This window comes from Gymnogyps californianus, chromosome 7, assembly GCF_018139145.2.
Source record: "Gymnogyps californianus isolate 813 chromosome 7, ASM1813914v2, whole genome shotgun sequence".
NCBI classification, from domain to species: Eukaryota; Metazoa; Chordata; class Aves; order Accipitriformes; family Cathartidae; genus Gymnogyps; species Gymnogyps californianus.
The window spans coordinates 36,065,087-36,092,832 of NC_059477.1; the positions used below are offsets into that span (position 1 = coordinate 36,065,087).

The 27,746-nt window shown below is 39.7% G+C and overlaps 1 protein-coding gene across 1 annotated transcript in view; it reads right to left on the reverse strand.

Annotated features, from left to right (window-relative positions):
- NCKAP5 (NCK associated protein 5) overlaps window positions 1-27,746 on the reverse strand; it is a 407,543-nt gene that overhangs the window by 274,503 nt on the left and 105,294 nt on the right. The gene's annotated exons all lie outside the window — the stretch shown is intronic.

The following is a 27,746-nucleotide window of genomic DNA, read 5'->3' on the forward strand; positions in this document are numbered from 1 at the left end:
ATGAACAATTCGGATTTTTTTCTTATTGAAGCCTATTCTTTAAACTCAATGCAAAGAGATGGTGTTTATTCACAGCAGAGAAATACATCAGCAATAGAAAAATACCACTTCATTTCCAGGAGGAAGGCAACTTCAGTGTTATTTATATAAAATATTTTAGAATGAACCCACCGAATAACAGGATATAATATGATATATTAGTATGACAGCGGTACCCATACAGCCACATTACTCTTATTCTGAAAACCTATCAGTAATAATATAACTCTCTTGAAGTACCTCACCAAAGCAAAAATATGTTTCAAACCTCATACTTCAGGAAATAACAAGTGTTGGAGTACTATACGGAAAAGAATCCATCTTCACTTTCTGGAGACAAAAGCTCTGCTTTTATAGTGCCACTTCTTTAGGTTTGGAATCATCACAAAACCATTTCATGGGGTTCTTGTTTGTATTAAGGGTTGTTTCTCTACTATTATTATTTATTTTGTGTACAAATATGGATTTTTGTTGCAAAGTAGTTGGTTCTTCTCAGCCATTTATCTTCATGGCCAGGAATATGAGGTAACTACCACAGGGACAGTACATCATCATGTCTTCTCAAGGTGAAGATAAATGTTAGCTGATTTTAATGATCATAATTTATATATAAATGTACATTTTTATTTTTCAGGACTGGAATTGTTCTAAGTGATTCTGTGTTTCTGTCTACAGTAATTATTTTCTTGTTCTGATTGAGAGAGAGAGAGTGGTTCCTCAAAGGCTATTGTGACACAAAGAAATGGTCCCGGGCACAGATGGGAAGGAAGAGTAAGACGCTGCTCCCGAGGAGCCTGTGCAAATGCATCTCAGCCGTATCCTGTTCAAACTGCGTTGCTTGAAAACCTTTGGGTATTGTGAAACTTCCCATTAAACTCTGTGGGTGCCCCAAGATTAAATTTTAATCTAACTGCTGTAGATAGATGTATCATCTTGTAGATGTTACTTTTAGAAAACATTAAATAATGTAAATCGTGAGAAACGCCATGAACTTCAGTGTCATTAATACAGCTTTTATACCACTGCTGTTTAGATTAGACGCTGGCATCAGCATTGGCTCTTACTCTCCCTGTTACTTGACTGAGTTGAATTTTACTTGGAGCACACCATGTCAATTAAGCAGCAAGCTTCTTCTAAGCCAATACAGGTAAAGTCATTCTGTAATACACATATATTACAGTTCAGGAAAAATATACTGTACAAATGGATAATGACGATTAGTTGCAGTACCAAGTTCTTTAAAAGAAGCTGCCTTTTTTTACTTAATATTTTTTACTACCATGAACCTGGTATAAATTAGTATTAATACCTTTACATCTTTTTAATGTAATATTAAACAATATTCCTGATTTATTCATCAGTGCACTTTGTCCTACAGGCAAGGATAGGATCAGCAGTTTTATTCTGCATAATTCTACCATGATAATATAAAAAAATAATTCTGAAGCAATTTTATCAAAAATATTGTCTAGAAATAAAAGCAATGGGGAAAAAGAAAGCAATGTGTTTATCTGCCTTAATGTTAAGTTTTTCCTGTGGCAAATCAAAAATATTATTCTATTTCTCTTTGAAGACCTGCAACTCAGGAGTATGTAATCTGTCAGTGTGCAAAAGTGATGTAAAAAAATCAACCATGATTTGATAGAAACATCGTGATTCGAAGTACCTCCTTTCTTCTATGCTGCTATGGCACATTCATGTGCCAGCCGTGTCCAAAGCAAGCCATCTGCTTCAGACAAAGTCTCTGTTCCCAAGACCTGGCTTCTGCTCTTTTCTGTTGTCAGCTATCCCAATAAGCCAAATTCTGCAAACCCTGGATCAGAACCCAGTATTATCATTTTGTCAACGTGAAGCAAAGAGCAGTCAGTCATTTGAGATTTAGAGCAACTTTGTGATTTAGAATAACTCGGCACATTCAGTGAAAGCATAAAATGTGAGAAAAACTCCATAGTAATCACACTTGTTTACGGTTGGACTCGATGATCTTAAAGGTCTTTTCCAACCTAAATGATTCTATGATTCTATGTTCACAAAGACTATATATACAATTCAGTAAAGTACCGACATTTCTCAGTACCCAATAGATCACATCAAGAGGAGTAATACAAATATTTTGTAGCTTCCTTGGAGCTCTGTCACATGAATGCTTGCACCGTGTAGGCTTTAAGTAGCATGCCTAACTGTTGAGTCTGAACAATTACACAGAGCGTCATTTTCTGATGCGAGCGTACGACTTCAGGAGTTTGTATTATTGGAAGCAGGATCCAAGTGACCCCACATACGTAAGAAAAATATCTTTTCCTTATGAAAACAGAGACAAGATCCAATAACTGAGTAAGGATAAGAATCATTTAGGTAGACATGACTGGTACTTATACTAGATACTAATAAGACAGAGCAGTCAAATAGGAGAGAAAGGCTGTGAAAGCACAGTGGCCCCAGGGTTTCAAAAGTGGCTTACAGTTCTGCCTGTTCCCACTAGAAGGCTAAACACTGAGCGCCGGCAAAGCAGGAGGGGGTGAGGCTGTGTCAGGCCAAGTCAACATTTCTGAAATTATGCAGCATTTTTAATCTGAAGCTGGAGGCTGCAAATTAGTGTATTTTTATAAATCTGATGATATTATATAGCAATTGTGCTGGTTGTGGAATTGCCATCCATGCTGTTATTCACAATTGGACTAGACCTCGGCAGCCTGAGCTGTGCTGGCTCTGCTTTGAGTCCCGCTCCAACCTCCAGCGATTCCTCCCAACTTGCAGGATTACTGAAGAGTCCATGATTAAAAAAGAAAAGATTTTTTTATCCTTTTCAGAATAATGGGTGAAACCTGTCCCCTTTCTTCTCAGTTAGCTTCCAGCCAGCAGGATTTCACGCCTCCGTCTATCCTCCTGTGATGGCATATAACTGCACTGTTTTAAGGAAAAAACCTTCTGTAATATGTTTAAATGCAGTTGAAAATCCTTCTAACAGCTGCGTAGATTCTGGCATCCTGGAGGAGTTGGTATGCAAATGTCACATACCAGCTCATCTAATTTAGAGAGCATTAGAGAATTGCTTTACCAAAATTGTCACTGTTTTGAGCTGAAGCACAAGCCTACAAGTATACCCAAGTATGTTTTTTGACAGAACTAAATATCTAGCTTTGCAATGCTTAATTGTTTTGCTATTTGTTTTTTTTTCTTTTCTTTGTTAGCTGGATGGCTGTCAGGAAAAAAAGGGGAAGAGAAAGGAAATGAAGTGCCTCCACTGAGGCCCGGGATCCACTGCTCGGTATTTTGGTTGGTTATGTGGGTATTTGTTCTGGCATATCCATGTTGTTGTGCTGGGCAGGGTATCAAAAATTATACAGCACAGAGAACATTTTCCCATCCATTGTTACAGAGCAAACCCTTAGGGCAACCTTAGGCTTATAATACAGGAGTCCCTTGCTGGAAGGTGGAGGTGATAAATTTAAGCTAAAGAAATAGCACGTAGTTTCTGCCTCTCTTAAGGAACTTGCACAGCTTGGTATCAAAGAGAGTTTAATGAGCTTAGCAATATGTGAAAAGGATTAAGGATACAGTTGTTGATCCGGCAAATCACTTGATTACGTACTTAATTCAATAGGGCTACTCATGTGCTAAAAGTTAAGCATGTGCTTCGGCGCTTTTACTGGGCAGTGGGCACTGGGAGGTGGGCGGTGTTGCAGTGGGACTGGGCCATCCTGCAGCAGTGATACCCCAGCTCTCCTAAACCCACACGCCTCAACCAGGCATGCGGGGACACGGCAGCTGCCCTGCCTGCCGCTGCTTTCCCGGTCCTGAACAAGCTCGCAGCGTAGGACCGGGGTGCACAGCTGAGATGCCCGAGTTGTGCAGAAAACAGGGAAATTGGGATAGAGACTAGGCCGGCACTCATCTTCCTGCAGACAGGCTTTGAAGCAGGGCTGGGAGGTGAAGGTCATACTCAGCCCTGCAGAGCCCAAAGCGTCCCATTCTCCCCCTGGCACATCTAACTCCACTCCTGGTTCAGTTGGGATGGGCACTGAGCAGACAGCCCTAACGCAGTCCTCTGCAACACTACCCCTTGACTCCACTAATATTTGTATTTGAAACCAGACAGAAAAGCATCAGCATGGATTCAGGCTCTTGTGCTTCACAGAGGAGGATGTTTGTCTTTGGGGAGCAGAGAAAAACACTGAATGAACAACCTGATAAATGCACAGACAAGTTCCTGCGAGTATCTGGAGCCGTCCAGCCCTGGAGACAGGGAACTACATAGAGAGCCCACAATCATCTGTTACAATGCGGAAAGTCGTATTTTCACAGGGAAAGGTTATTAGAAATCAAACAACAACAAAGCCGTCTGCAGCCAAACAGCAGACTGTTGCAATTAGGAAATGATGTTAGCAAAACAACAAGGGGGACATCTAAGCTGTTACACTAAGTGCGGAGACACAAGTCATCTTTGAAGGATCTTGGAAGAGTGCCCTGGGGTAAAGCTTTAGATCTAGAGAGAGTGCCTTCAGAGAATATTAGAACTTTTGTAAAATATTTATTTTTGTTATCATCCTGCTGCATAAACCTTTGATAGAAAATGGGCTTTTTTCCAGCAGCCCAAGAGGACATGTATGTATGTATTCTTGTATGGACTATGTTTTTCACATGTCTGAAAGCATTATAATTGAGGATTTGAGTGAGCTGCCTGTTATACAACATTACTCGGCTGCACACTGAAAATAAATCAGGTATGAAAAGAGATAAAACCTCTTTGGATTAGATATTTTTGTCACTCCCTTCAATACCACACCTGGCTAGACTGCTCACCTTTTCTGCTAAATAGCAGTAAAAGCTAAGCCGTGCGGCTTAAGAAAAGATCTTTTAAAACTGCCATTATTGCCAATTTATTCTTTTCCTACCTGATTTCAACATGTTATTTTAATTGTCAGTTTTATTAACAACTGGCATGAAAGCGTACATTTAGAGCCTCTGCAATGGAGCAGGAGGCTGGCAAGAGCCCTCGTGCACATACTGTGGAATTACACCATTATGGTAAAAACAGTAATGATTATTTTAATAAATATGTTGAGCAAATTTCTTAATTGTTCAAAATCACTTAAGCCTCAGTGAACAGTTCATATTACATCTCAGCTGCAGTGATTAAAACTGATTTACCGACTCATCTGAAGCCAGTTGTTTTCGTAAAAAATCAGCTGGGTTTTCCTCCTGCTGCTGCTTGGCTTCCGCTTTGCACCCTATTAAATGGCACTATCCACAGATGACAGCAGAGTTTAATAAAGCCTGAAATAGCACAAGCTCGTTAGCTAACGGACAGATTCTGCACCCTGTGCACTCTGAATATAGGGATGCAGAGATAGTTCACAGAGGAACGCTATCCAGATTTGCAGCTGGCGTACAGAGCCCTGCTGCATTTAAATTTTTGCCGGTTTGTCCCCAAAGAAGTACAAGCTCTGAGATAATGACGTGGGTACTCTGCTACTCAGTGACACCTGATGTTCGTGTTCTTCCCACATGGGGCCATGGAGAATGCTGTAGTTTTACGTTATCTTCCACCAGCATATAAAACCTTCTGTTTTCCAGTAAGACATTTTCTCCAAGCAAATCTCATGGCTCAGGCTGGCATGTGCGGAGAGATGTACGGACCAGCATTCTGCGAGGGCTCTTCCCTGGTGTAGTAGACCATAGCTGGATGGTGAAGAACAGATTTGGCAAGAACCACCACCACCATTCAGATTTCCAGATGGTTGGCTGGTTTGGGTTGCTCATCCTTTAAGGGTTACAGTGGTTTTACATGTGAGTTAAATCATGGCCCTGACATGATAACTAAATCATAGCAGGTAGGAGGACAGCAATAATGCTGGACTTAAATTCTGGAAGAGGAAAAGCTAAAAAGTTGACTTAATTGAGGTTAATTACATTAAAGTAGATTTGCAGTAAATCTATGAAATATCTCGGTACTGGGAATGAAGGAAAGAATCCCAGAGCTTCCCAGCTGCTACCCCGTGATGCTAAGGAATGAAACTAAAAAGACAAAAATATATGTTTCAGCTTTCCAAAGGGAAGCCTGATGACAGATTCAGGCAGTAAAATAGCAGAGCAGTTTTCAGCTGGACTGAATCTGCTGAATTCCGCCTTTTTTGATACAAGTGAGTGCTGTAATCTCGTAGGATGCTGCAAAATTCATAGTAATACAATATAGTATCTCCCTTGTAAGACCTTTCCTTCTAAGGAATGCCTGCTGTCCTCTAGCAAGAACACCGCTTCAGTTCAAAGGTACCTGAGTTCTCAGTGTCCTGATTCCTCACCAAAACCAGATGACTAAGGAGAGGCCACAGCAATCCTTGCAATGTCACTTAGAGGCTGCGTGTCTGTAACCTAAGCCATTAGGATCAAGGTAAAAATAATGGAGAAGCTCCAGCAGATGTCCATGTTTTCCATGGCCCTAGAAAATCTCTGGCAGTGGTAAAAGCACCGTACTGGATCTCATGTCAGTTTAATACTCCAGCCCCTAACTTTCAAAGCAGTTAATGGTTTAAGCTGGGTTAAAGGACAAATGTCGATTTATAAAACAGTATGACGGCTGTCCTCTTTCAGGGCAATGAAACAGACCCCAAGATAAAGTAGGTGAGTGTTAGGATAAATTCCTAAGATCAAGCAGATAGATGAAAATTATATTTTACAGAAAATGGGCACTTGGACAGATGATTTCAAACTGGGATCCATTAAAAAAATATGTGCTTATTTGAAAGACTGGAATATTCTTCAAAATAAGATAGGATATAAAGTAAGATAGTGGGGAGTAAAGTCAGAAACCAAGAAGATGGATGAAATACAAGAGGAAGAGAGAACTAAAACCAGAAAGAAGGACAGCAGGAGTGAGTAAGTACAGTGAACATGTCTAGAACTTGACAGATTTCTTTGTACAAATACCTTTTACTCCAAAAATTTAGCATTCCTTGGGCCTAAAAGTCTCTATGTGAATAACAGGCTATGGAAGTTTTGTCATTTCTACTAAATACTGAGCAAATTATTCTGTTTGGCTGTGTAAGTAAAGGAAACTGGACATTTTGTCCAACAGGCAAATCCATGCTATTTTTAGCTGATTTTCTTTCCCTGAAAGAAGTATAAATCAGTAAAAGCAAATACAAAGCATTACCTGGAATTTACTAGAATTACCTTGAAATAGAAAAGGATTATATCATACCAGAAAAGTTTGCATTTATTAGACATCCTCCAAGTCATGGAGCTTTTAACACCAGTTAATAGCTTCATTGAACAATACATCAGAGATACATGCTGTTACGGCAGGAACAAAAACCAAGATCATATAGAAGTGTGTCCTACAGCATCAACAGGTGGATGCCCTTGATTTGTATTTGGGGTCAAATCAGGAGATCCTTTTGGTAATCAGTCTGCATAAAGGCCGAGTGTCCGTGGATACCCATCTATCCTGAGTGTAGCTTACTGTGAATGAAGTTCCAGCAGGCTGGTTAGGGCCTGATCCTGAGCGGCAGGCAGGGAGCAGGAACTGCAGCAGATGCAGGTGATGGTGCAGATTATGGGCTGTGCTCACCTGCGCTAGTCCCAGAGGAAGGAAAAGCACCAAGAACTCTTTGAGCTTCTAAACTACCAAAAAAATCAACAAGGCCATTGCAGCAGCCAAGGATTTCAGCGGGAAATGGGAAAAAAACTGCCTTTTTGCCAGGAAGAGGAACGGATATAGGCGAGCAGGTTGCACCACAGTGCCCTGACCACGTCTCCTGGGCAGGTTTGGGGCTGCTCTCCCAGTTACCTCAGCATATGGGAAGTTCTTGTCCTCAGTCAGTATAAAACCTCTCTATACAGTGAAATACAAACCAAACATACAAAGTGAAGCTTAGCATAGTGGTACATGTGGCAGTTCCCGGTTGTTTGAAGTTATTGATGACTATGTGCAAGTTAAGGAGGTGTCAGAGTGACAGAAATGTTTATATCCCAGCAATTCCAGAAATGAAAAGGCATCAGTGTTATTTAGGGCAATAGGAATTTGCTATATAGCTAAAACAGACAGAGTATAAAAAAAAAGGGTGCAACAAGATATGCAGATTTTATGAGTTTGCTGCTACACAGTGTGAATATTTACATGAAATAATTAGCTGTATTCTTGTTTATGTCAAATCCAATTTATATTAATAAACTTCACCCAGCAAAGACACTGATGCTGTAAGAAAATGCCCAGAAATGTTAGCAGTCATAAAGATGCAGAACACTGGAGCATTTAATTAATCAATTTCTGACATTACCAGGTAATTACAATTTCTGAATCATTTCTTTGATGTTTTTTATGAATATAAATCAACGACAACGCAGAGAAGAACTGCTGGTTGGAGGCATTTGACTTACGTAGACATATGGCACTTGCATGTGACACACTGCTAAAGAAGACAAGGAGTTATAACAAGGATAGAAAAGCATTCATGGGATCTATTGCAGAGTTGGGGAAATCTAATTCTATTACAGACATTTGGGATTCACAGAAAACGACACTTCATTCTTGGAATGTATCAGACTTGTTAACTCACTTGGAATAACCACTCTCATCCATCCTAACAACAAATACCTCAGGACCTGAACTTTTCTACCATTTTCTTTCACTGCTTCGTTATCACTTGTCCTCACATTTATCCTGGCAACTTCTGACAAGGAACAAGGTACACACACACAAATCAAGCATATCTTCATATGGTTTTATTTCTACTTAAAAACAAACCAAATAAAAAAGCAGTAGATGCTCATTAGTTCAATCATTCTCTTATTAAAAGTCCATAGTAAAAAATGTATAATATATATGCACATATATAAAATATATAAATGTAAGGTAAATATCCAACACAATGCTATAGGCATATCAATCTGATGATCCCCAAATGCATCCAAGCATCAGTGGGCAAAACAAGGCAAGAAATTTCAGAGGTTTTCTAGCTTCTGTTCCCTGCTGTCCTGGTTTCAGCTGGGATAGAGTTAATTTTCTTCCTAGTAGCTGGTATAGTGTTATGTTTTGGATTTAGTATGAGAATAATGTTGATAACACACTGATGGTTGTAGTTGTCACTAAGCAGTGTTTATACTAAGTCAAAGATTTTTCAGCTTCTCATGCCCAGCCAGCAAGAAGGCTGGAGGGGCACAGGAGGTTGGGAGGGGACACAGCCAGGACAGCTGACCCAAACTGGCCAAAGGAATATTCCATACCATATGACATCGTGCCCAGTATATAAACTGGGGGAGTTGGCTGGGAGGGGCGGATCACTGCTTGGGAACTAACTGCGCATTGGTCAGCAAGTGGTGAGCAATTGCATTGTGCATCACTTGTTTTGTATATTCTAATTCTTTCAGTATTATTATTATTGTCATTTTATTATTATCATTATCATTATTATTTTTCTTCCTTTCTGTCCTATTAAACTGTCTTTATCTCAGCCCACGAGGTTGTTTTTTTTTCCAATTCTCTCCCCCATCCCACTGGGTGGCGGGAGCAAGCGAGCGGCTGTGTGGTGCTTAGTTGCTGGCTGGGGTTAAACCACGATACCTGCTCTAAGTACAAGGGTAACCTGGGGTTTAGCAAAACCCAAATTATCGACCCTTTAGGGTTTGTATGGATGGAAAACAGAGAAACTGGAGATGAGCAGAGAGAAGGTGATGCGCAGCGCCAGAGGCTGAGACCTCCTTTCCAGACAGGTCTCACCTGCTTTCTCCTGCCATCCCTTTTTTGCCCGCCTGCCACCACACTCCACTCTAGCCACAAACTTTTTCAAACAGAGGAGGGAACTTGTTACAGCACATTTTAAAAATTGGTCTCTCTGTCGACAGCTCTGCTTACAATGCCTCGCACATACATATCTATAGTCAAGGAAAATTTATCTCAGTGTTAAAAATGTAGCAACGCTCAGGAAGTCTCAGAAGCTGCTTCTAGCACTCTGCCTCTTCCTGGTACGCTGAATTCAGTGGAACTACTCTGACTTACATCCATCCATCTCATCTATACAACACACAAACATATACACACAGAAAAATGACAGAATATGCAAATAAATATGCTCCTAAACGTCCCCTGTTCATTGGTTTACTTTTTCACTCTGTGTGTGTATAGAGAAAAAAGAAACAAATCAGAAGCTAACACACAAATGTACCTATGCATTTTCATAGTTTTATTACAAACAAAGCAGCAGCCGTGCTCGCAGGGAGCGCTGTCAGCTCATGTTCTACCTGAAGCACATTTATTGTCAGCTCTCATTACCAGGGGTTGCATCTGGTTCAACTTAGAGTATTGATTGATTGTAGGACACTACAGAGTCTAAGGCATGAATCAGTTGTAAACTGTTGCCCAAGTCATACTCTTTCTTCAACCAAAATTCCCACTAATTTCCATGAGATATTAAAGAAAATAAAAACATCTATAAACGCAACAGGATTGGCCCTGCTTGTAGTTATTTGTGCAAATGAAAAAAAAAAAATCTCTAACACTTTCAATATATTTTCTTGTAGGTAACAATTCAATGCATGTGAGGAAGCTAACCTTCCCTGACAGTTTTGCAAAGCAGGTTTCCCAGAAGGAGCTCTGATCCCAACTGCTGCAGCTCTCTGACAGCCACCGACTGTTGCCACTTATATGACGCTCGAGCTCATAGTCGCAGTGCAGGACAGGCAAGCGCACTACGGAACCTGACTTTCTGGGGTCGGGGGATTAATGATAAGAAGTTTGGCATTTCCTAAGTGGTGTATAGGCTAGACGGCATCATGTGATACTGGTTGGAGATAAACTTTATATCAGGGATTTAGTGAAAGTGGATTTAGTGGAAGGAAAATGTTTCACTTTAATGGTAAGCTATAAGCAGAAAGTTCAGCAAAGTCCCAGAAAGGGAATAAGAACTGGAACATTTGTGTCAGCAAACAGCATACAAGCATGCATTTATGTTGTGTAGGCCTGTTAAATACTTAAGCCAAAGCAGTGGCTTTAGTTATATCCACTAATTCTCGGTAAATTCTGAGTGGAATAGAAAGCACAAAAGCACTGAAAGCACAATTTCTGGCTGGGCTGCAACTCCAACCCTGTCATCCCTACCGATGCTATAAACACTTACAGATATACATACCAGTCTGGGACAGCAGTGGCAATTAGATGCACTGGCAAGATTAGAGCATACGTGGACTAAATGGGATGCCAAATGACACAAGAGAGTGCTGCCTGGGTGCAGTTCCCTGCAGGCATTGATTTTTATATGAGCACAATGCTCCAGCTCTTCAGTTAGCCTCAGTGACAGGCATGTTGCAAGCAGCCATGAAGGCAAGTATAAAAGGTTGCGTTGATGGAAAGCTGAGAGCTAGAGCCCGGCTCCCAGAGCGGCTGCAGTGCATGGAGAAGGATCTTGGGGGACAGCCTTTATTGACCTGTAGTCAGAAGTGGAGCAGGGAGATGCTGCGCTTGGGTGAATATGGATGCAAATTGTTGAGTTTAATGTGTAGGAGTAACAGAGCCTAACGTAAAGGTTTTCATAAAGTAGAAATTGGTAGTTTTTCCTCCTCGCTTATGTTCCAAACAAAGCAAAGAACTCCCCCTTCAATTCCTGCATATAACAACTGTATTAATAATGATCATTATCTTGTGCTTTTGAAAGAGGTCTAACGCATTATTAGTGTTTTGTCTTCTGAATGCTTGTAACTTCAGTATGCCATGTACAGTAGCTGCTAAACAAATATAATGACATTACTCAATTTAAAGAGAATGTGTTTCCCTTTCATAAAAATTAAAATGAACTTTTAATTTCATTCAGTATTTTAGAATTCACAGGTACAATGCGGTGCCAGTGAAATCAAAGCTGTAATTTAGCTCCTGGTTAACGCTAATAATTTTTCTGCAGTTGAATATTGCTGCGCTGAATTGCAGATCCATTTCAAATGTTATGTGCCTAGACATATTAGTTACCGTTATTGCAAAACATTCTGTTTATTCAAATAAGCCTAAAACAAACACGAACTGTAGCAGGAAAGGCTTGAAAATACTTGTTTAGATAAATATTCATTGTTGGCTGCTTCGCAGGATATATAGTGACAATTCAGATTACATGATAGCTTTTTGTTTTATACACTGTCTTGCCAGTTAGCATTCAAAAATGTAACTTTAAAAATGCCCTTAATTTTATGTGTGAAATAGCAAGTGATATACTTAGCTGTCCGTGTTTCTTAAACATGAATCTTTCAATCCACAGGGAACTTAATGTGAATTAACAGTGAGAACATAAGCATGGACCTTTATATTTCTGCTAATCTAATTTTTGTCAATAACTGCAGCTTACTGGAAAAGTTCTTTACAATATTTAACTGAATTACATTTTAAAAATCTTTATCATCATCAGCTGGAAAATCTATAGCAACAAGTGATGAGTCATGTTAGTGTATCTGCTGCTCTGCTGCTGACTTTGTGATGTTTCGATACTGCGTCCCTCTCTTGGGAAACAGACACATATACACAATTTCCTGCAGAAGCCTTGGTTCTCACTGGTCTGAGACACAGAGGACAAATTAAAACAAAATACGTATCAATCCTGTACCTAAAAGCATTTTTTTTCACACAAAGGCGACATCTCATTTCCCGTGTGTAAGTATGTTATGGGTCAGCTTCATCTGGAATCGTGCTGACCTTGATGGAATTAACTGAGGGCATGTCACTCCAAAATGAAGACAGACAAGAGATACACAAAGTAATCAGTTTTTCCTCTCTACTGTTAATCGGTGATTTTCAGAGTTATTGGACAAAAAGATTTTTAAACACTGGTTTAAAAAAAGATGCCATTTGGGGATACTAATTATTTTACATAAACGCTCTGATACATACTGACCTCTTGCTGTCATCTAGCATTTGTTAAGCATCTTGTGTTTCTGAGTATTCAAAACTAGTGGCAATAATTTCTGTACAACAGAAGGGTTGAAATACTGCATCTGAACTGTGTAGGTGCTCCATGCATGAATCACAGACAACTTATTGTATGAACCTCGCAAGGGCTGATGATTTAGATTAATTTCCATAAGCCTTAAGATGTTTGCATGCATACTCTAGATCGGAAATATTGAGCTTATATTAAATCACAGGAGGAAAAAAATACCAACTTCAAGAAACTTTAAAAGTTAAGAGAGATTCCAGCCCAGAAAGTGCTAAAGAATAAGGTATGCGTTCCCTTTCAAATCTTGATCATCTACACTAACATGCATTTCATACGTATTAGTATGGAAAATGTTGATGAGTCTTGAAGGCTCTGCCCTCTCTCACGGCTTAGGCAGTGGCAGAGCCCCTAGCAGGCAGTATGTACAGCGGCGGTGGGGCAGGTCTCGCAGGTGTCCAGCTCCCATGGGAAATCTGCAGAAATGGTAGGAACTTCTCAGATCTCACTTCTCACATAAAGAGAAGCCTACCACGTAAGTATGGCTTTAAGGTGTTACAAACATCAAGGTAGTCATAAAACTGAACCATTGTACCCACTCAGCTGTACTCATGTAATCTTGCATGGCTTCGCTGTGAAAAGTGCTGAGCATCTGCAAGTCTCATTGATACTGCAGAATTAAACTTATTCAGGGGAGGAAAAGCAATTTTCAAACTTCAGATACAGTCCTTAATCATTCATTTAAAAAGCATTTCCATAGCCATCAACTTGACAGTATTTAAATGAAAAGACTCTGAAAATCTCTTGTTTTCCAACAGGAAATGTTTTCAGGGATTGGCATTTCACATGTATAGAGAAATTTACAGTAATCATATCCTGATGACAAGTCTAGGAGAGGATTTACATCTAACGGGAACGATCTAATTTATCTTTCATACAGTAATACCCAGTGGCTATTGTGAACATTTCATTATCAAGGAAATTAAAGACAACACAAGAAAATTAATGTTTTAAGAGAAAGTCATATGGTCCATTTAACTCTTCTTTTGACTGTCCACATAATGTAATAAGAAAATTTGCTTCTTTTCATATGCCTGAGTAATAGAAATAACACTTTTCATAAATCATCTACAAAAGCTTTAAGAACAAAAGCAAGCTAGTCAGTATACAGCTTTCAAATTACTTCAATATAAATGCATATTGTGTACTTCAGCAATCCCCCTCTCAAAGAAAAAGCCCTTACACTGAGTAATAACCTTCCTCCTCTTCTCCTTTCCAACTGTTTCTGTTTGGATATCAAACATCCTCACTGCACAACAGGACTATCCTCTGGTCGTATGGGACTCAATGGAAATTTTGTCACCAACTCAAGTGTCACAAACTGACTATTTGGATGTGGAGACGGTGGCACGCTATGAAAGCACAGCAAACACTTGTAGCAGGAAGATGCCCCAGTGCTTCATGGTTGGAGGCTTGTGTGGAAACGTTCAAAAGTTTTCTGATGAGCAGAGCCATTTCTCTTGTCTCACTTCCCTTTCTTCCAAGCACCGTTTATAATTCTGAGTCTTGTAAAACAAAATTTTTCGACCAAAAGTTTCTTGCGGTAGCAGCGAAGGAATAGGGCCTTAAAAGAGAATGCCTCCTCCATGCACCTGGGATGTGGCTAAAACAGCCGCCCTGCAGAAGAGGCCGTAGACCTGGCATCCCAACAAGTTCTCCTGCTGTAGTCTCTCCTGATGAGGATGCTCAGGGTAGGATTTCAGATTATGCCCAACGCTGCGGTGCTTACTTAAACAAGTGTATCTCAGAGCTCAGTATGGCCTGGGTCTATCAGTCCAGCCACTCTTGCCTGTGTCACTCCAGTTGTTGAAGGGAGAAGCACAAATCACAAAGGAATCAAAAGAGCCCGGGGTTAGATGGGGCATTTAAACATCTAAAGATGCAGACAGGCACCTAACGAGATTTTAATGAGAATGTGCTCATTCTGCTCCCTTGGAGATTTCTGAAATTACTCTAGACTTTTGGTACGTTTTCAAATCTGTCTCCCCGTTCCTTCCTATGTATGCAAAAGCTTTGCTTTTCTCTTTCTGAGAGGGGGAGGGCAAGGAAGCCCAGCATATAAATTCCTTTCCTTTGGTACTTGCATTCGTACCGCATAAGGTAAAAACCTCTGTACATATTTGAAAGACACAATCATTTATGTGGATAGCTGAATTCCCCCTTATATTACTTTGCATTCATGCATCAGATGCCTGGGGCCAGAAGGACATGCTGCATATGAGAGTATCTGTCTAGCCACAAAGTAAATATGGGGCAAGGGGAGGATTAAGACAAGGCAAATGAGTCTGCCATTTCAGACTGCAAAACTTTGCAGGTTCTCCTGCAATGCCAAAAGAGTGAAGAATATCACAGAGATGATTGGACTGATCTCCATGCTGGGGGAAACTAAGTCACTGAACAAGTCCCGTTTTCTGACTCATTCTGGCAAGACTGTGGCTGAAAGCAAGATGTCCTCAGTCCTTCCGGTCCTTTAGTCTGATTACATCCATCTCCCTAACCTGGCATCAGAAACACGCCAAGTATGTATGTGCATTATACATACTCACACGCACATGTCGAAAAAATAAGCTAATTCAAAAAGTGTGTATTTAATTAGGATCCAGTGACTTAATCTTACGGTCTTGAAAATTGGAGAGGCCCTTTCCAAAAGAGAGTTATGCAGTCAGTCAGCTCTAGCGATGTCTCAGGGACAAGCGATTTTTTGCTGCTTTGACAGATTGTACTGCCTATGCTAATATGTATCAGCTGATAGATCTCAAGCCATATTGAATTGTTTTATCTTTTAAATTTTGATGAAAAAGACCTTTAGATTATTTGTCTCCTAAAATGGTCCTGATTAGAGCTGCTTCTTTCAAATCTAATACCAAATTATTAATCAAAGCAGAGTTTTCTGCTTTCCACAAATCAGTAATTATTTGTTTAGCTATAATTAGTGCTACACAGGGAAAACCTTTGTTTTAAAAAAGGCAGAATTCAACTCTTAACAGATATAGTACATCATAAATGTAGCTTGGAGTTGGAATAATGCAGAGATTTTCCTGGGAGATCTGAGGATTTTCTCCTCATCTAATTTTAATTTATAGCACTGATAAGCTATAACTGCTTTATCTGAAAATGGTTACGCACACCGAAGACATGAGACACATACTAACATCCACCAAGAGGAAATTCTTGAACACGATTGCAAACTCTAGAATCTGTATGGATTCTTATAATCTATATGGAACACGAAGTAGTTCCACAATGATTATTTGCATCCCCTCAAAGCTTTGGGAAAGTTTGCAAAACAGGCTGCTTTCCAGTGGATAGCACTGCAATTCCAGTGACACAGGAGTACAATATTAGGCTATATTTCACCATTTCTACCACCAATTTACATTATTATTTTCATCAGCATGTATTAGCTCCCAGAGAGACAGTTAGGCGTGAAGCCCAGCTATACTGCTGTACAAAGGCACCGTTCCTGCCTTGGCCACCCCAAGGTTGGAGGAAAACCTCAGTCTATCTGAGTTTGCAGATAAGACTGCGTTTTGAAATGAACTCCAGGTTCAGGGTCTACGCGAGCAATGACAGAGAAAGGGATGCAGTCAGATATCGATATCAGATATTCAGTAAGAGAGGTAAAATATTATTGCTGTCAATTAAAATGATAGAACAGCATGTGTCTGCATTGCTAAATGTGAAGAGTGGTGTCAAAGCCCTTTCCGTGCTCATCCTCTCTCTGGACCAGCCCGTGGAGCTGCTGTCTATACTCACGCCGTCCAGGGCACACACATGCTCCCTGCTCAGTCAAGGTGTGCTACCCAGGGCAAAAACAGCAAGGAAAAGGAACAATAAAGAGTTCACACCATTCTCTGAACTTGGAAAATTTGAGTTAATTATTAAATACTGTCATTTGGGGACTTGCAGCTCATGGACAATAAACTTAGACCTGTCAATTAATGTTTTAATTTTGTGCACTTAGAGGCTCACTCATGCCTGCAAACGGCTTTTCCCAGACACGGCTGGTGACATTTCCCACTTCCTCGTCTATTTTTCTCCTGTTGCTCCTGTTATGACTAAAAGCAGCAGGATTATATTTTTCTCAGTGGGAAGTGTGTCACCTGCTGTTGAAAGGAAAGCAATTATTGTGTCCTCGCTAAATCTTGGGCCTATTTGTGTAGAGCTTTAGAGCTTAAAAATATAAACATCCTGCTCTGTGCCAGTGTAAGTGGTTTGGAACCCCAGCTGGGATCCCCCTGGATGTCACCTTCAGCGCCTGTTAAGCACAGGGAAAGATGCCAAACCCGAGTGCCTTTCCCGTAACTGTGTCTAATCAATGGAAAGTAAAAGTGAATGATGTGCTCTTAGTTCCTGCACAGGACACCTCAACACATTACGTTCTCCCTCTCCCCCCTTATTCCAGGAGTCAGATTATACTTTTCAGCTTTACTCAAACGAGATTTATGTCTGCCCTGCATTTGTGCGGTTGTTTTCACTCTTTTTGTGTGTTTTTATGTGACTGTAAACCTGTCTGACAAAGGGACAGGTATTTTATTTGCACACTGTCAGATGCTATTTCTCTGTGCAATCTCCTGTTATCAAACAGAAAAAGTCTTATAATCAAAATGGGAAATAAAGCAACTGGACATGTACATTTGCAGCTGGCCAAAAGCAATAAAAGAACCAAACTTGCAAGATGTGTGTATTTATACATATATATGTATACACACACTCATGAAAGGATGTATAGGTGCATGCTAAAAGACAGTAGCTTTTAATACACAGTTTGTTTCTCATGAGTCTATTGCTATTTAGATATTATTTTTCCATAGAAGTGAAGAAAATGCATATAAATTCTTGGAAGGGAAAGAGAACAAGTATGACTATATTTAAGAAAAAAATAATCTTACACTAATTATGAAAGGAAGTTTCTAACACTGCTGATCAGTGCCCTAGGATCTAGGGAACTGGATGTAGAATCACTTCTAGGGAAAGGATCAGCAGCCTTAGTATCAGGCATCATTTCAGGTAATAAAAGAAAAGTGTTCTGTATTTTTACCACCATATGATCCCAGCCAATAATAATAACGGTCATGAAGATCTATTTTCCCTAACATAAATTAAAAAGTTACTTAATATTTAAAATATGGATCGTCTACAAACACATTTAAGAGGTACTGTCTATGTAACTGTGGTATTTTGGAAGAAAATACACCTTTATACATATTCTCATTTCTAACAAAGCATGCAAATGCAAGCTGGAAAGCCCTTTTTTCATATGAAGCACTAAATGTAGTGACCATATTTATAGAGAACTGTCTATTTATAGGCATTTTTAAAGTATCTGTCTTATGTTAACCATATTGGATGGACCACAAAGGTCTAGTATCTGTTTACTCAGATAATAATTATACTGATACTTTTGCCATCTTCTATATCTTAGTAAAAATGGATATCTGAGATTTACTGAACTCAGTTCGTCTACTCCATTGGTCCTGTCTCTGATGATGGCTAGGCCCAGCTATTTCAGACAAACGTATATGAGCCCCAGGAACAGAATAGAATAATTTAGGTTGAAAGGGACCTCTGAGTTATCTGGTGGAACCCCCCCACGCAAAGCAGGGTCAACTTCAAAGTTAAATCATGTTAAAGAAGGTCATATCCAGCCAAGTTTTGAATGTCTCCAAGAATCCACAGCCTCTCTGGGCAACCTGTTTCAGTGATCAATCACCGTGATGATAAAAATTTTCTCCTAATATCAAACCAGAATTTCCCTTCAAGCCACTGTTGCCCATTGCTCGTTCTTTCACTGTGCACCTCCAAGAAGAGACTAACTCCATCTTTCCCATTACCCTTCCCTTAGGCAGATGTAGACAACAATGAAATCTCCCCTCAGCCTTCTCTTCATACTCCTGAACAAACCAGCTCTCTAACCCTCTCCATCTGCTGTCCCAGGCCCATCTTTGTGGGCAGCTCTGGACCACCTCCAGCATGTCCAGAATGGACCAGTAAGGAACTACTGTGCAAGATGGACTCCTCTGGCTTCCCATCAGCTAGGCAGCTCCTGCTCTGAAGCACACAGCTTCCTATTTCTTCTTCAAAATGCCTATTTTATGTTAAGTAGCTGTGGATATACTTAGAGACATATAAATGTCTAAATCCTAAATCTACATAGCTTCTGAAATCTGTGGTAAGTAATGTCACAGATGAATTATGTATTAAAATCTATAGTGTTTACACTATATTTTCTGTCACATTTCTATAAATCTTGGATAGAGCCAGTTGACATCAAAACACACACACACAAATTTTCAATGAATACACATTAGGGAAATGTTACCCCTATGCAAGCTAGCACTGAATGGAGAGATTCAGAGAATAGTATTCACATCATAAATTAAACATCTTCCCCAGTTCAGATACAGTATGCAGGCTGCTCCTTCAACAGCAACTAAGAACTAGTCACCTGTTAACTTTGCTGTTGAAATGCTATTAGCTGTGGAGATAAAAACACTGTTTACTTGCTGATAGTGTTTGGCAGGATTCAGAAAGGACCTGAAGTGCTACAATCCTCCAATTCTGAAGGCTATAGGTGACGTGTATTACCCACTATAAAGTGTACAGCATACACAGTATGCTGCAACGTAGCATTTAAATTTAAATATGTAACATTAAAATATGCAAGGAAAACTGTATGAAGAACTCTAGATTTGTGTTGTTTGTTAAAAAAAAAATCCAAAATTCTATCTGCAGTGTTTTGTATTACTGACAGCCTTTTCTCTGTTTTGTTTTACCATGAATGTACATGGTGCTCCATGTACATTCAACGTATACTTTCCCAAAGACACCAATTCTTGCTGGCCAAGAATTAAGTTGAGGTGAAGAGGGAACCTTGTATAATAAAGTATATACAATATTGCCCCAGCTTTTCCCTTTCTGTACTACAAAACACTTTTCTAAGAGAATTCTTTTATTAGAAAATTAGATATTGTGCTTTAATATAGTTTATTACTAGGAAAGACAGAAGAAAATTGCCATGCTGAAGAGGAACTTTCTGTTCACCTAACTTCGATGATCCTCATCTGTTTTACTACAGAATTTCTGGTCAGAAGCCCAGAAACAGATCAGTATAAACCAGAAGGTACACATCACAGATCATGTTTTCCTTCACATGATCTGCTAGAAACAAGGGCTTTTAGCATTTGGCCAAATTCAAACACTCTGGCATATGCATAGGTAACTGTTCAAAATTGCAGCCCATGAACTAAAATGGTATTTAACAGCTTGACCTATAAAATCTTTCCTAAGCTGTGACTTTGAAAATAAATACAGCATATGGTCTTTGCTGAGACATACCAAAAGATTCAGTGATAATATAAACACAACAAGGCTGGGTGCTTCCTTTCCAAATCATTTTGTATATGAGTTGCCAAAATCTATAGCATATGGATGTATTTTATTTTATTTTATTTTAATTTATTTCATTTCATTTCATTTCTCTTCTGTTTCTCTTTTCTTAAAACACTCTGGAAAAACTGACTTTTAATTCCAGATTCATTATTACACCCGCTTTGATCAGGGAATCACAGCCATCTCAGTATGCCCTGTGAAAGTTCATGAGGTCCACTATGGCTCTTGAAATAGCACTTTGTATCCCCTGCTTTCTAACTTCATATGGCCTTCTAATGTTGAGTCACAGCTAGTATCACAGTCATATCTACAACAGATTTGTACTGGAGACTACAGAAGAGAAATACTATATTTCTTTTCTTCTTCTCTTTTCACTAATCCTTTCTATATGGGCAGATGGCCGTTTGATGTATGTACTCATCTACAAACAAAATTCAGAAATTAATTTGGCTTTATCTCCATTCATTATGTATTATTGGTCTCTCTTCATTTAACATCAGAAGTGCAAGTAAGAGGACTGCCATTCTTTATGTTAATTATATTGTCACTCATTAATAACAACAACACTTAGCATTTATATAGTTCTTTTTATCTCTAAATTGCTTTATAAATCTTGGTTTATCAAAAAGTCTTAGACTTCTTACCAGAACTTACCTTCTAGGAATAATGTCTAACTGAAAGGAAAAAACCCAGTGTCACAGTGTTATTTGTTAAATATTTAGTGGTTTGAGGTACCAAAGCAACTGAGCTTTGACAAGGTTTTGCATTTCAGTCTCATGTCGTAAATCCTTCTCTTCTGCGTACATGGAAATAAGCAGGCTACAAAGGGGATGAGAAATGAGAGAAAGAGTACGGAAGCATTATGGCACTGAAGATTAATTTATTGAAGGATTTTATATCACACCTGCTGTTACCTGACTGCCCAGTACAGGTCAAATATCAGAACAAACTTCACCTGCATGCTGGTCCTTTCTAAGGCTAACTTCACCCACTTTTGAGGGTAAAGACTAGCCATGGATAAATTGCATCTCTGTGGCTCTCCATACTCCATACTGCTTGCTAAGAACCTGCTGCTGGTGTTTGGCAGATTTTTGTTAACAGATTCAGGGTAATAATCTTCCAAATCAATGCCCCCCTGCCCCTCCAATTTATAGAGCTGCTTGCACCAGTTTTCTTTGTGTACGGCTGCTAAATTACCCAACATAATGGCCATAAGTAACGAGACCAGGGACTCAAATGAGTACACTCACAAAGTTATAGATGTCAACAGATGTCCTTGTAATAAGAAGGGGAAAAAAATTAAGCAGAACACTGGTGTAACGTAACTCAGTGGCCATGTAATTCAACGCAAGTGTTCCCTGCTGGCTGCAGGCGTGCAGCTGGCAGCCTGGGTGCGTGTTATGCCTGACACAGGGTGTCAAGAACTTTCCCTTTGCATTATTTCAAGTAAATGAAAAAGTTTATATCACCTCAGTGTATTTTGTAGGAGGTTTTAAGCATGGAGTTTATCCAAGATGCTGCAAAACCAACTTTTTATCTAAAGCAGCCTACTCTCCTCTAGGCAGAACAAAATAAATACAGGTTGTGTGTCTAAACAGAAGACCGTTTACATATAGATTTGTATGAGAATAGATTTTGCTGAAAAAAATAGGACTATCCTGGAAGTGGTCACTATGTCACAGAGCAGTGCATGGAAATATGTTCATGAAATAATCCTAGTCCTTTCTGTAGGGAGTTAAACACACCTTCATGCCAAGAACAGATGCACAGACACATAAAGGAGCCAATGACTTTTTCGGTTGCTGGCCCACCACAATCACTGGGGCTGCCTTAGGTATGTGTTGCTGAGTCTACGTGTTGTGACACGTCAGGACCAGCTGTCCTCCTGCCAGCTCATATTAAATACTAGGTCACTCTGCAGCTATTCTCTCCCTCTGCACTGCATAAGAAAACTGACTATTAAAATTTGTCTTCCATGGGACAGCTCACTTTAACGTTACTTATTGTTCAAGCATTTGCCAGGCTGAAAAGTCAAGAAGTGTAAAAAAGAAATAATTTCTTTATATTAGTTGTACAACCAGTGTTTTAAGAATTGTAAAAACAATTGCAGGCTTCAAAATGTGCTATTTGAGTGAGGCAATTAAAAGCAATGGTCCAGTGTCAATGATAGCTTCTAGGGGTTGAATGAAATAAATAAACCTATTAAAATAAGTGGATGCTTAACCTCAAATCATCACATCATGTTGGGTATTATTTAGAACATTTCTGCTAGTTTGTAAATGACAATGTCATTGCAGTATAATTTTTGTCATTAACTGTCCAGAAGTCAAGAAGACTCCAGCGATGTAAGGCAAAATGCAGCCTCATACCTGTACGAGTAATCAGCCCAAGCTGCAGTTACATTATTTTATACAACCTTTCAACCCAGTGAATCTAGTTAGAATTTGGATTAAATGCAGATGCCACAATGTCATCATACCACAACTTTCACATGGTGACAAGCACAGGTATAGTACGTTATTACTAAGAGTTAGAAGCAAACTGGAGGAGCAAATATGAAGACACTTCCTTACCTAACCTTCTTCCATATTCCTTTTTTGTTTGCTTAGGACCAGATTGATAGGAAACCTGTTGGAAACTGCTACAGCAACCAACCAGCCCGCCCAACAAACAGCAATATGTCCTTGGGAAACAGCTGTGAGATCATTTATATTATTCAAAGATGTAATAAAAACCAATGGCTAGTTTGTTGTTTTTTTTTTACTTGGGCAACAAATTTGCCAGTGTATCCAACTGCTTTCAGAAATCCTTACATTATAATAAGTAATCTTGTTATTTTATGATGCTGAGTATGTGCAAATACATGAATTTGTGTACATCAGTAGAAGAATTTGTTCATACAAACTTAGAATTTTACAGTACCCCCCAAAACTGTGCAGGAAAAAAAGCCACCGGCTGAATTTTGCATAAGCAGCGAAGTGATACTGAAGTTTTCAGGCTGGGAATGGCAACTTGGAACATTTTAAATAAATCTGATTTTCTATTTCCTTTATATGTTATGAAAGTCAGGGCCCATGAAGACATCTCCAGTCAGATACTTAAACTTTGGAATTATGGAATGGTCACTTCCTTGAGATTAAAACCTCATTTCTTTCATAGCAATGCTCGTATAAGGAGGAAGGAGTTAGGGGACCACAGCAATTGGAAGTCCTGCAATTTTAGGGCCAGTTTTACTCCATGCAGGCAGGTTCTTGTCCCATGTTGGCAGAAAACTGCAGAAACAGAAACACAAGTATGTGCAATCATTTGTAAGACTGAGACTCAATACAGTTTTCTAAAGGAGTACTTGATTTCCTAGCACTTTAAGTCTTTCAGTTTTGGATATATTTCTGATCTTCTTTGTTTTAAACAGGTTTTACTGTTGCAGTAGTTAGAGATGTAAGTCTTCTTGTGAGGTTCTAAAGCACATTAGCCAAAAGCTGAGTACTGTGAATGTTTCATTTCATCGTGATGGCTGTTAGTGTTAGGTTAAATAGTAACATGCAATAAACCCCTATGTTTAAAACAAATAATAATGATTTAATTGACAAGAAATAATTCAAGTGTCTAATTTCTGTTTTGCTTGATGGAAAATTTGGTCATTGACTCCACTAATAGTAAAATGATTGAAACAGCAAGAACAGTAGCAATAGTCATGCAATCCATCGAGACCACAAACACTTCAAAAAAACTACTTTACCAAAAATGTTTTGATTAAATAAAAGTGGTTTCCTTTTTTAAATAACTATGCAATTCATCCTTATTACAGTTAAAGTGAATATATTAGATCCTTGACAACACAAGAAAGGATATAAATGAATTAACAGCCCATTTTAGCCATCTTGAGATGATTAATTTGTAGCATAAATTGTGCAACGTATCAATTGCATTATGACTTGTGGGAGAGTCTTGTACATTACAAAAATGACAGATATTGAGGCTCCTGTGCATTTTTTAGTTTCATTTGAAAACTGGTCTCATGGGCTTTTGCTTAATAAAAAACAAATATGTTGCTCTACTTGTAAGTTATAAATAAGCCTGGGCTTGGGTCAGGGCTAGCAGAGGGATCCTGGACTCCAGAGGCAATGGAGAAATGCCGACGACATTTGACAGCCTGCGATTTTTGTGCATGACTTCATGGGGATGGGCGGGTGGGTTGGTGTGATTGCAAACAGTTGAACAAATTTCAGTGGGAGCCCTGGGAGCTTCATAGGAGGTAATAAAGTGCAGGCATTCAGAAAGAAACACTGAAGGCAGATCATTAAGATCTCAGGAGGAACTTTAAATTACTCCAGAGAACCCCATTACAAGTGAGCACACCCTTCAAAACTGACCTCTTCTGAAAGGCTTTTAACCTCGGGCTGTCCCCAGACTTCTATGTGGAATAATCTGACAGCTTTCCATCTTCCTATATTCCCTAAGTATTATGTGCCAGATGATCTCTTCCTATTTCTTTGAACTAAAATGCATAAAAGATCGTGATGATGAGAGGACAGAGCTAGAGAAGTCTGGGTCCTCTGTTTTCAGTAGTACTGACTACAGGTCTTTCAGAAGAACATGTAAGTTTTAGTGCAGGAGTTAGGGAAATCCCCGAGTCCCTTAAACAGCCATTTGGTTCCTTGCAGGGCTTGTGATAATTAAAAGGTAGCACTGAGCCCAGCTGAATTTTACCTTTTATCCAAGCACGTAAAAAATTTCTGTTCATTGTAAGTCACCAATGTATCGTGTGCTGCTCTCCTTCCACCAGAACAAGAACAGTGTGAACAGTAATACATGTACGAGGGTTACAGCAGGTGGATCCACCTGTGCTGTTGTCATCAAGGGGGGGGATCTGGGGCTGGCAAAGAGTAGGTGGCTCATTTCTATAAGCTCCCATTTCTATAAGCTCTGTTGCTGGCAACAGTGTGGGGTAGGTTTAGACTTTAGGCGGGAGGTGTCAGCACTCCTGGGTACTGGGTCATGCAGCCCTTTCACTGAAGGCTCAAGATTTCAAGAAGCCCAAAAAGGCCTCAGGTTTCAGGGAAGAAATATGATCTTTCATAAAATAGGGGGGGAAAATGTGGGGACCAGTGTTTGCCTGAGGATTACCTCAATCCCCTGCTGTCAGTTCCAGAAGCAAAGTCCATTATTACACCTCTGCTGCTGCCTTGAACAAGTTTCTACAGTGTAAATGAAACGATTCTTATTATCTGTCCACGACGGTGATAAGTTTGCACTTTACAGGAACAGCTCACTGCTCTCAATTGCCTCATCATTGATTTTCTCTAGGCCATGCCTCTCCTGTCATACCACAGACAGAAAGCCTCCTTCCGCGAGGTTAGTCTAGATGCAATGAATTTTACTGCTGCTGAAACTCACTTTATCCCAGTGGAAATTTGCAGAGACGGAGCTAACGGAAAATCCCGTTACCTTTTCCTTGCCAGCTCCGCCATTTGCTTTTTGCAATCCACCCCACTGTGTTCCCACCAAGGGCTTGATTTTTCATCAGGAAAGTGAAAACCCATCGCAGAGGACAGAGCAGAGAGAGGATGAGACAGTGCGAGTCCCTCCACTGATGGGAGATCGGCCGTATCATAGCTGCACACCTGCTCAGTGAGAGGCGCTGAGCGTGCATCGTCCTGCCTCTTACAAGATAAGCGTACGGGTGTCAGTAGAAAATTAAGAGTGAGAGAACCTGAAGAGCTCACAGGATTAATGAGATTACATTTTTAAAAGCCGCTAACACTCAAAAGCCTGAACCCTACATATATATATATATAAAAAAGTAAAACATTTCACTCCATGCCACTTAGGCTCAGAATTTCTTTCCCACTGATAGGCCAAAATTAGAAACACATTTTCAGAGAAGACCTAAGTCCCAAATAGATGCGTGGCCTTCAGAAAGGCAGCTCTGTTCCTACAGCCTTCTCATTTTCCTCTGAGTAGCCGTCTGTTTGGCCAATTAGATTCTGACTATTAAAAATCCAGTCACAAGGAAAATGGTATGATTCATATACAGTGGCTATACACTTTTTCTCCCTTGCACAGAGCGAAATACATACGCTAACACCAATCCATCTGCTTTACGACACAGATATAGAGCCATCAGTTCCTCTGTCTATCAAGCTCCAACCGAACTCTGCTTCCCTCCGAGTTGAAGTGCAGTGATAATAAGAGCATGACAAATTGATCTTCTGCTGTGGCGAGTCCTTTGACGCTGCTCTAAGAGCAGTTTGAATTTGTTGGGAACATGAGATTAAAGCAAATCTGATCAGATTGAATCACTTGCTGCATCTGCAATAACTGAGTGGTTCCTGACTGGCAAATGTGGGCCGTTTTCTTCAGCTACATCCACAAAATATCTAAAATAGATTATAAAGATGATAAACTCACATAATTAGTTACAGTTGATCAACATACGAAAGGTTTGCATTGTACTGTGATGAGTAATTATCAGTTATTTCAGATTCACTCTTGTGACTGTTACTTGTCTGTGACTTACCTATGTGTGGTAAGTCAATTTATCATAGGGTAATAACGGTGCCTCAGAAGAGGCTCAGAGTCTACTCACTTTCTGGGCTTAAACATTATCTTTTGGCCCTTTTGTGCCTATGAAGATAAAATGAATATTTAAAAAAATTTTTAAGAAGTGAAACATTTTTTCATAAGGCTTCATAGGCAACTTGCATTGGCATTAAAGGGAACTGAGTGCATGGGCTTGAGCCCATCCCACAGCAATATAGTGGTTTAAGCAAATGCTTTGTTGACTAGGGGCTTTTGTGACTACTTATGATTATTTTCCTTTTTTCTTTCATTATTCTAAAATATTATGTCAAAATAGGTACACATGTAAACTCAGGTAGCTATGACTGCCTCCCCCATGTTTTCTCACACACCCTCTGCCTATTTACCCATTTATTCCCCCCATTACCAAGCTGTGTACTCCTTGGCACAGGGACATTGCCTCTTGGGGAGTGAATAGCCCACATTTTGGAGGCTCCAACAACAGCAGAACTGAACTGAAGGGTTTTTCTGTGAAATTCTCAAAGATCATGCATAGTGAGTGGCAGCAGACTGTACTGAACTTTGGAAGACCTCCTTGCAAAAGCACGTGGTTTGGGCCCTTGTTCTCACGTCTGCTAGAAACTAAAAGCAGAATAGAGAGGATGTGCTCAGCCTGCAAAGGGAGAGAGACCTGTCTTCCAGTTCAGAGAGCAAGCGCACTGGGTGAACTACAGATATTCTGACCCTTCCTCCTGGAATATGAATTAGTTTATGACTATAAACTATGGGGCTGGAGTTATGGAAATGGACCAGAAGGTGTAAAGC